The sequence below is a fragment of the Mauremys reevesii genome, linkage group 1, assembly GCF_016161935.1.
Source record: "Mauremys reevesii isolate NIE-2019 linkage group 1, ASM1616193v1, whole genome shotgun sequence".
NCBI classification, from domain to species: domain Eukaryota; kingdom Metazoa; phylum Chordata; order Testudines; family Geoemydidae; genus Mauremys; species Mauremys reevesii.
In genome coordinates, this window is record NC_052623.1 from 278086191 (window position 1) to 278096286 (window position 10096).

General features: G+C 43.8%; 1 protein-coding gene across 4 annotated transcripts in view; it reads right to left on the reverse strand.

The window, feature by feature from the left end:
• Positions 1–9788, reverse strand: part of ELK3 (ETS transcription factor ELK3) — a 58152-nt gene extending 48364 nt beyond the window's left edge. For all 4 annotated transcript variants that reach the window (XM_039495349.1, XM_039495335.1, XM_039495342.1 and 1 more), the window contains exon 1: positions 9381–9788. The gene's annotated coding sequence lies outside the window, so the exon portion shown is untranslated. The remainder of the gene's footprint in view (positions 1–9380) is intronic.
• Positions 9789–10096: the final 308 nt, after the last annotated feature.

A 10096-nucleotide genomic window follows, 5' to 3' on the forward strand; every position in this document is an offset into this window, starting at 1 on the left:
CTCCCCACTTAACTAGCTACAACCTCCCTCCTTGTTCCCAGTGCAGTCTCACCAGCCCCAGTACTCACAGCCCCATGCAGCTCTGGGCAACCATGATACTGGGTCCAGCTCCGGCCTGTCCTTCTCGGGCGATTCCTCCCTGGCACAGGGCTCCTCCTGGCTCCTGTCTTGGGCTGTCCCAGATCGGCCACCCTGGCCTTCCCAGGCCTCAGACAGGTTCTTTGTGCTTCCTTTGCAAGGGCCTGCGGGCTGCTGCCTCTCTCCCTCTCCCAGCTCCCGCGAGCCCCCTAGAGTTTCCCTCCTTTTTTCTCACTCTCCCCCTTCCCCCTACGAAAAATATTTAAAGGGGCCATGCTCTCTAAACCCCAAAGGGGTTACAGTAGGGGTGACATCATCGTAGAGAGTCTACTAAAGACCACCAAAAACACCCCTCCTTGATATAACGCTGTCCTTGGGAGCCAAAAAATCTTACCATGTTATAGGTGAAACCACATTATAACGAACTTGCTTTGATCCGCCGGAGTGCGCAGCCCCGCCCCCCCGGACCACTGCTTTACTGTGTTATATCAGAATTCATGTTACATCGGGTTGCGTTATATCGGGGTAGAGGTGTAACAGAAATATCCCAAACACAAGATCCAGTAGTAATGGGGGACTTTAACTACCCAGGCATCTGTTGGAAAAGTAATATGGCAAAACGGGGAACTTCCAATAAGTTCTTGAAATGTATTGGGGACAACTTTTTGTTTCAAAATGTGGAAGTAGTAACCTGGGGGTCAGCCATTTTATACATGATTCTGACCAACAGGAAGGAATTGGTCGCAATTTGGAGTGAAAGTGCCCATGAAATAATGGATTTCATGATTATAAGAGAAGGAAGGAGTAAGAGCAGCAGAATAAGGACAACAGACGTTTAAAAAAGCAGATTTTAACAGAGAACTTGTAGGTAAGGTCCCATGGAAAGAAAATCTAAGAGAAAACAGGCAGTTGCTCACTGAAATAATATTAAAGGCACGACCGCAAACTAGCCAAATGCAAAGGAAAGATAGGAAGAATTGTAAGAGGCCAACATGGCTGTAACAGGAGCTCTTTAATGACATAAAAATCAAAAAAGAATCCTACAAAAAGTGGAAACATGGACAAATGGCTAAGGAAGAGTGTAAAAAACAAATAGCACAAGCACATAGAGACAAAATCAGAAAGGCTAAGGCACAAAATGAGTTACATTTAGCAAGGAACGAAAAAGGAAATAAGAAGAGGGTATTTAAATACATTAGGAGCACGAGAAAGACAAAGGAAAGTGTAGGTCCTCTACTTAGCAGGAAAGAGAGCTCATAATTGATGACATCAAGATGGCTGAGGTGTTTAATGCCAATTTTGTTTCAGTCTTCACTAACAAGGTTAATGATGACCAGATACACAACACAATTAATATTAAAAACAAGGGGAAAGGAACGCAAGCCAAAATAGGGCAAGAATAGGTTAAAGAATATTTAGATAAGTTAGAAGTATTCAAGTCATCAAGGCCTGATTAAATTCATCCTAGGCTACTTAAGGAACTAACTGAAGCAATCTCAAAACCATTAGCAATTATCTTTGAGAACTCATGAAGGACGGGTGAGGTCTCAGAGGACTGGAGAAGGGTAAACATAAAAAGGGAGAACAAAGAGGACCGAAAGGAATTAGGTCAGTCTGACTTCAATACCTGGAAAGATACTGGAACAAATTATTAAACAATTTGTAAGCAAGCATGGCTACTCAGGCTTAGCCTGAGGCACAGAATCTAGTCCCTAGTTAACTTTTTTCACAGTTTATGGATATACCTCCTTGAAGTATGTAAGTATCAGTCTATGATAAAGCAGACTGCAAACGCATCAGTAATGCTAGTGGGTCAAAATCAGATATGGTATTAACAGGCGTAACTCCACTGGAATCGATAAAAATTACTTCAGTGGTGTTCTACCTGCTTACACCAGGGCTATACTTGGGCCATTTTGTTCTTAAGTACATCATTTAAGTTAAAGCTGCTACTGAAGTATGTAGTTTTAGAACAGACTGGGAGATACTGGCCATCTCTATTACAGAAGCTGAATAGACCAACAATTTCAGGATAGATTTCTCAAAAACAACAAGGAATCTGGTGACACCTTAAAGACTAACAGATTTATTTGGGCATAAGCTTTCATGGATAAAAAACCTCACTTCTTCAGATGCATGGAGTGAAAGTTACAGATGCAGGCATTATATGATGACACATGAAGAGAAGGGAGTTACCTCACAAGTGGAGAACCAGTGTTGACAGGGCCAATTCGATCAGGGTGGATGTAGTCCACTCCCAATAATAGATGAGGAGGTGTCAATTCCAGGAGAGGCAAAGCTGGTTTTGTAATGAGCCAGCCACTCCCAGTCCCTATTCAAGCCTAAATTAATGGTGTTGAATTTGCAAATGAATTTTAGTTCTGCTGTTTCTCTTTGAAGTCTGTTTCAGGAGTTTTTTTGTTCAATAATAGTTACTTTTAAATCTGTTATAGACTGTCCAAGGAGGTTGAAGTGTTCACCTACTGGCTTTTGTAAGTTATCATTCCTGATGTCCGATTTGTGTCCATTTATTCTTCTACATAGGGACTGTCTGGTTTGGCCAATGTACATGGCAGAGGGGCGTTGCTGGCACATGATGGTATATATAACATTATAGACAGTGGTGAGCTGGAGCCGGTTCCCACAGGTTCCCAAGAACCGGTTGCTAAAATTAGACCTCCATGGAGAACCGGTTGTTAAAGGGCCAGGGGGTGGGCAAGGAACTCCGGTCCACGGGCCGGACCATCCTGTTGCTCCCAGGAGTCCCAGCTGGGGAGGCTGAGGCTCCCCCGGCCCTTCCCCTGCTTCCCCCCAGCTGAAGCGTGGCCAGCCGCTGGCACCAGCTGGGCAGCTCAGCTGAGCTCGGGAGTCATCCTGCTGCCACTTTTTGAGTGGCCCGGCAAGGTGTGTCTGTGGGTGGGGTCCTGCTGCAAGCTCCAGGGCTGGCCGGAGGGGAGGGGGCAAGTGGGGCAATTGGCCCGGGCCCTGCAGGGCCCCTGGCCCCACAAGGATGTCTCCCCCGGGCCCTCCTCTGCTTTCCCCACCCTGAAGAGCTACAGCATGGCCAGCAGCTGGGCAGCTCAGCTGAGCTCCTGAGTTGTCCTGCTGCTTTGAGCTGCCGGCAAGGGAAGGGGGGAGGGGGCTGCAAGCTCTAGGGTTGCCAGGGGGGCAAGTGGGGAAATGTTTCCCAGGCTCTGCAGGGGCCCCCGGCCCCACGGGTATGTCTCCCCCCTGCCCTGGCCCCTCCCCCGCTCCCTCCTCCTTAAATCAGAACTTTTTATAGGGAACCGGTTGTTAAGATTTTGGCAGCTCATCACTGATTATAGACGTGCAGGTGAATGAGCCCTTGATGGTGTGGCTGATAGATTTCTGAATTGCATGTCCCACTATAATAATTTTAAAAATCAGAACTTCACTAGAAGAACACATGGGGTACATATACTGGCATTATATGATACTGAATTAATCAGTAGTTAGTAGGACAGTGATGTTATTGAATGTAGTGCTTGTTACAGGAAATTTTTTTATTATATTGCTTAGAAAAACAACAAAAGCATTTTCCAAAAATGGCTCCAAGCTAAAATCTATTTTTTAAAGATAAACCATTTAAAAACTTTAATTCTGGAGACGTTACCATTAGATATAAAAATGTAAACATAACCATTTAAGTAAACGCTGAACAAAGACAAATATGCATGTTGTTTTAGGAAAGTACACAACAAGGTATACTGTGTCTCTCATCTGGTTTGTTTCCATACATTTACCATTTTATTTTTCTTTGTAGTGAGCTAGACTTTCTGTTCCTACTTCTCAACATTCTGCTGCAAATCATGACTAATTCTTAAATCATACATAATTCAACAAAATACTTCAACATGAGAACAGATATGTTCAGTCTTTCAAGAGCTCTCAACAGTCTCAAGAATATTAGCTGATTCATTAAACAAGCCACAGACCAAGTAAACATCTGCCTAATGATTCAGGGTTATATGATTCCTTATTGTGGAAAACAGTGAGGAAAAACTCCACAGAAAATTACTATTACAAATCAGTAGTGGGACCTACAGAACAGTGTTTTCAAAAGTACATTAGCAACAGCCTGTTGTAATTGCCATTGGGTGTGGTCACAAAAGACATCTAGCAGTTGAAAACCAGCAGAAATCTTGTTGGAACTGGCACATAATAGACCTATGTCCTGGAATCTATCTGGTGGCTCTAACAGAAATTCAGAAGTCAATATTCAGAATCAATGTAAATTGGAATAAAACCACCACAGGAAGGCTATGTGGATTGATAATCAATCCAGATTTCAAACAAATCCAATAAGTTATGCCTTTATGTGATGGACTGGTTGATCAAACAAATCTTTTCCATCTCTAGTTTATCTTATTCTGTGACACAGGACTCTTTGGCCCACAAATGGGTATACAAACTTCTTAATGATTTATCACTAACATGTATTGCCAAATGATTAAGGCAGGCTTAGCTTAGGGTCCCTTTTCCCTAGGAAATTACACTTTCTACAGATAACATGCATCATAAATAACTGTGTACTAGGCTTCCTCCTCTGTTAGCAAACACCACAATCCCCTTTTTCATCAGTAGCCAAATCTTGAGTTACTTGAAAGTCTACTGCTTTTCATTCTCCTGAAACTGGCATGATATCATGTAACTGCATTTCCCACACCTAAGAATCTGCACCCATATTTTTCATGCATCTTTGTTACTTAGCTTCCCTACACATGATGCATTGTATGGGAGCATATGGCCCTTAGCCACGGCCTGGGGCTCAATGCATCTGTGTGAAACAACAAATTAATGTAACATTTTCATTGTATAATAACTGTCTCGTAACAAAAAACATTTAAATTCTGTTGTACCTCAATATCAGGTTTATAAAATCACTTGATTGCTATTACCCTCCTATAACACTCCTCCATCCTACACACACTCCCTGAATTGGCATCTATTCCAAAAATGGGATTACAAGGTGAGTGTACAGCTGACATGATCAAATTTACTGTATAAAGAAAGACAAAACTTCTGCCTTTGGAGTAAAATACTTGGTAATCATGACTTAAGTTAAATGAAATACCATCAACTGAATGGAGTAAAGCACACTATGAATCAGTGAGTAGTAAGTCGCTCTAATGGTTGAAAGTAAAACTGATTGTATCTCTAGAAGTAAAGAATAGGTAGGTGTGTGTAGTGTTTTGTAAACTTATTTATAAGGATGATTATTTATTTTATTTATTTGAGATTGTGCTATTTGTCTTGGTCTACTACATGTAAGTGATAATATGACATAATAAGGGTACATGGATTCCCAGGGTGTAAAAAAATTTTCTTTACATGGTATGGCTCTTGGAAATGTTTCAGTTATAAATACTCTGAGAATAACCAAATGTATGGAACTCTGATAGTAGAAATATTAGGTAAATATAAAATGAATAATCATTGTAGGTAATGATCTATACTTTTTTCTTAATCACTTTTTTATTTTACAATCAAAATATTTAAAGAATGAGATCATATTTATAACATAGACATATACAAAGCATTTTTATAATTTAAGGGGAATCGCATTATTCATGAGTGGAAGAAAAAAATTGGACTTTTTCTCTCCACACTTGAATCAATGTATTTTATTTATAAAACACTTGTGGACTGTGTTTTACTGTTTAATTCAAATATGTAGTATATATAACTGATATTACTATTTTCATGTACATCATTATGAAGGCATCAAGATGTTTTTACTTATTCTGAATTAAATGAAATTCATATAATTAACATATACTATACCAGGGTTTCTCAAACAGGGGTCGCCACTTCTGTAGGGAAAGCCCCTGGCGGGCCAGGCCGGTTTGTTTACCTGCCCCGTCCACAGGTCCGGCCAATCGTGGCTCCCACTGGCCACGGTTCGCTGCTCCGGGCCAATGGGAATTGCTGGACGCAGTGGGCAGTAAGTCCCTCAGCCCGCACCGCTTCCAGCAGCTCCCATTGGCCTGGAGCAGCAATCCGCGGCCAGTGGGAGCTGCGATTGGCCGGACCTGTGAACGGGGCAGGTAAACAAACTGGCCCGGCCCGCCAGGGGCTTTCCCTACAGAAGCGGCGACCCCTGTTTGAGAAACCCTGTACTATACATATGTGTAGTCTATATAGATTCAACAGATGGGATTTTGAAATTCCAACAATGTTTACATAACCCTGCTAATTAAACTAGAGTGTAGATTTAACAAACAGAGTTCATGTTTAATGTTAGGGAAAGTCTAATAGGACTTTTGTTGTCACAGAATATTCACTGGATTATAACTTGAATGTTTTGGTTCCTACCCAACAGACTTTGAAATATTAAATGTTCCCAGTAATATAATTATCTCTTGAAAACTCAGATTTTCACTGAAAGATGAACTCTCTGAAAAGAGAAATAACACTTACTGTCTGAAGATCATCTTTGATAGCTGACCAGGAATTAGGCATTTTCTATGTTTAATATATCTCGTCTCTAAAGTTCTTGTGTGACTGAGTATGAAATGAATGCGTGTCTCACTCTGGCTGTAGCGGGCAGTAATCCACCAATGAAATTGCCTTGCAATGTGGCATTGGTCAAAAATCTCTTCTATACAGAAAAACGTAGCACAGGATGAACACAGAAAGTAAAGGAAATGCTGAGGATGATCTCAGGTAAACACGTGTTATTATTTTCTTCATTCAATCATCATATTTTGCACAGTATTTAGTAGCTAAAAGGTGCCAAATGCAGTGCTTCATGGCATTACCATGTTTATCATATATATTTTTCTTTAACACACTTTTTGCTTTTTCGATATTTCTTATGTCAGAAAACACTTGTCTAAAACTTCATTTTCTTTGTTATATTCTTTGTTTGCTCCATGCTCCCTTTGTACAATGTCTTACTTTAAATTAGACAGTAGGCTTTTTTGGGGGCAGGGAGAATATCTTTCTGTGTGTGCAATAGGGCACCAATTTTAAATAGAGTCTTTGTGCCCTACTGCAGAAGACATAAATAATAATAAAGCCACTATACAAACCACATAAGCTGAAAGGCATAAGCATGAATTAGATGTCAATTTAAAATTAACCAAATAAAGTGACAATGCAACAAGATTCTGTCCTTTTGTCCACTCACCACAGTTCTAATGTACCCATCACCATAGTGTCCTAGCACCTAGCAGCAAAAGTGTAGCTTTTAGCTGAAAAAAATCTATGCAAATCCATAAGATCATCATAGATGTCTGGAACATGTTTAGCTAAGTACAACCTCCTAAATATCCCCCTTTTCATACAAACGCTCCCACAACTATCAAATATTTGTAAATTACATTTATGCTTAAACTTCTGAAACTAACCAAGAATTTGCCTCCCCCAAAGCAAAATATTAGATGAGTAATGCCTCTTTGTTAGAAATTAAAATGACACCACTGACTTTTTTTAAAAGTTGAAAACCCCATGATTGAAAAGATGCTGCATTGAATAAACTGCTCTGAGCCCTATACCCCTAAGTAAATAAAGATGTAACTTGTCTCCCTTTCAACTGCAGTGGTAGAAAGGCTGACAGGGCTTCACAAAACCCTCCTGTGTTAGGGAACGGAAACTCCTAATGAGATTAGTTGGTGTGTGTGCAGACATTACTTAGCCATGACTAAATGGGCTCTCTTCCTGCAGCCAGTGGAAAATTCAGGGAACTTTTTCCCCCTGCAGCATCAGAGTCCCTCAACCTTCAGCAAAGCCAGATCCAAAAACAACTCTCCACTTTCTCTCTTTCTTCCCGCCCCCCTCAGTGAAATGTATCAAAATGGGCCAAAAGGGCTTGGGGGGGGGCCCTACGAGAGTGGGGGAGGGCAGAGAGGGGAACTCTGAAGACTACAAAGGAAACTGTAAAAAGAGCAAATACATAAACCTGAGAAGGAGAAAACCACAGAGTTTCTTTTGTGAGCTGCAGTGACTCATTTTCAAGATGTTGTCTGCTGCCAGTTTCAAACCGGAAGCGCATGGCAATTAGTCTTGCTGTTTCCAGACAAGCCTGAAACTCTCCCGACACTTTTTTTTAAATCCCCCCTTTCCAGTTTCTGCAAGAACCCTCCTCCCCACACAGCCCCCTTCAGCCCTTGCAAGGGTGGCGGGGATCGGCACACACTGCCCCAGCGCCTGGGCGTGCTGACACACACACCCAGACCCCTCCCCCAGTCACTATTATGATTATTTTAATTTTAAAAATGGCCCACGTGGCCCTGCAATTGGGACGCCCTGGGCAGCGAGTGAATGCAAAGCTCACCCCAAAGGGCTTCCTGGGCAGTCAGTTATTTCTGTCTGTGATTGATGCTCCCTCCCCAGAGAGCCCTGGCAGATGGTGGCCCCCTGCCTCTCGTCCCAGGCCGCCCCTAACCCCTTCCTGCCCCCCCCCAAACACACACACTTCTCTTTCCCCTTGCAGAGCGCTCGCCCCCCAGCTTCTTCCCCTTTTAGACAGGCAACAATTCCTCGTCTCCTCTCTCCCTTTCCCAGCCGGGGCAGGCAATGCCCCCCTGAACCCCGAGTCAGATCGTGACTCCTCTGTCCCCGGACAAGGCATTGACCCCCCTTGTTCCCCTAGGCAAGCAGTGACACCCCCTTGCTCCTCCCAGGCAAGGCAGTGACCCCCATTGACCCCCTCGGGCAAGGCAGTGACCCCCCCAATCCCCTTAGACAAAGCAATGACACCCCCCTGCTCCCCTCAGGCAAGGCAGTGACACCCCCATTTCCCCCCTCAGACAAGGCAGTGACCCCCCTTGCTCCCCTCAGACAAAGCAATGACACCCCCCTGCTCCCCTCAGGCAAGGCAGTGACACCCCCATTTCCCCCCTCAGACAAGGCAGTGACCCCCCTTGCTCCCCTCAGGCAGGCAGGCCTCCGCCGTGCTGCCAGGTATCCCTCGCGGGGCTCCAGGCCCTGCCCCCCGAGTTACCACCAGGCATTTCTGCCTTAGAGTAAATAGTTTGCTCTGGGTTCCTGCCACTCGTTCCCTTGCACGGACTGCCCGAGAAGCTGCTGTCCCCGCACCCGGCCCGGGCCCCTTCCAGCCACATTGTCCTTTATCAGCAGATTAAAAGCCAGAAGGGAAACACTCTGTGTGGTGCCTGTGGGAAGAGCAGCCCCCCTGCCCCCTTGGGCCCCGCAGCGCAGCTGCATCCATTCTCCTATTTGCCTGTCTGTCTCCCCTTTGCTCTCGTTCCCTGCCACCTTCCCAAGCCCCCAAACTTTGCAATACTTAGCCCGAGCTCAGAAGCACTTTTACATACCCAGAGCCTGGTGGACTTTTCCAATCTCTCCTTGTAGTTTAAAGGGAGCTGGGTAAAATCCTCTGGTTTTCCATGCTGACAGTCTTCTGCAAGCGCTCTGTTGCTCTTGTAATGAGATCCTGCTTTTTTTCTTTTTTTTTCTTTCTTGGTTGGTGTGTATGTGTGTGTGAGAGCAGGAAGTTGGAGCAGTCAGACAGAGAGCCGGCTCACTTCCTTTCCTGCATTATTCCCCAGGCGGTTTGCAGTCTGTGTAAACAGGCTTTTCCTCCCCTCTCCCCTCTCTCTGGCCGCTGATGTGCAGCATTGCTGTAATGTAAGACACACACATAGTAAAATGGTAACGGTAACTACACACACACATACACACACATACAAGGAGCTCCAGCAGCTCCCTCTGACCTCCACCTCTTCCTGTTCTACACCCCAGGGGAGGAGCTTCAAACAAGCTCAACAAACTGGCCCGTGAACAGCCTCTACTAAGAGCATAAGGTGGCTTTGCAAAATAATCAGCTTTTCCAAAGACAGTGGCTCAGAGCTGTTAAAGATGAACACGACCATGTTCATATTATTTATTAGTAATTATTACCACTTGTTAAGCATCAACAGTGCATTGAGCACCCTACAAGACTGTGAGAAGACATGGCGTTTGTCCCAAGGAATGTGCAGTCTCCAGATTTGATCTACAAAGCACTGAGCACCCTCAACTTTCATTGATT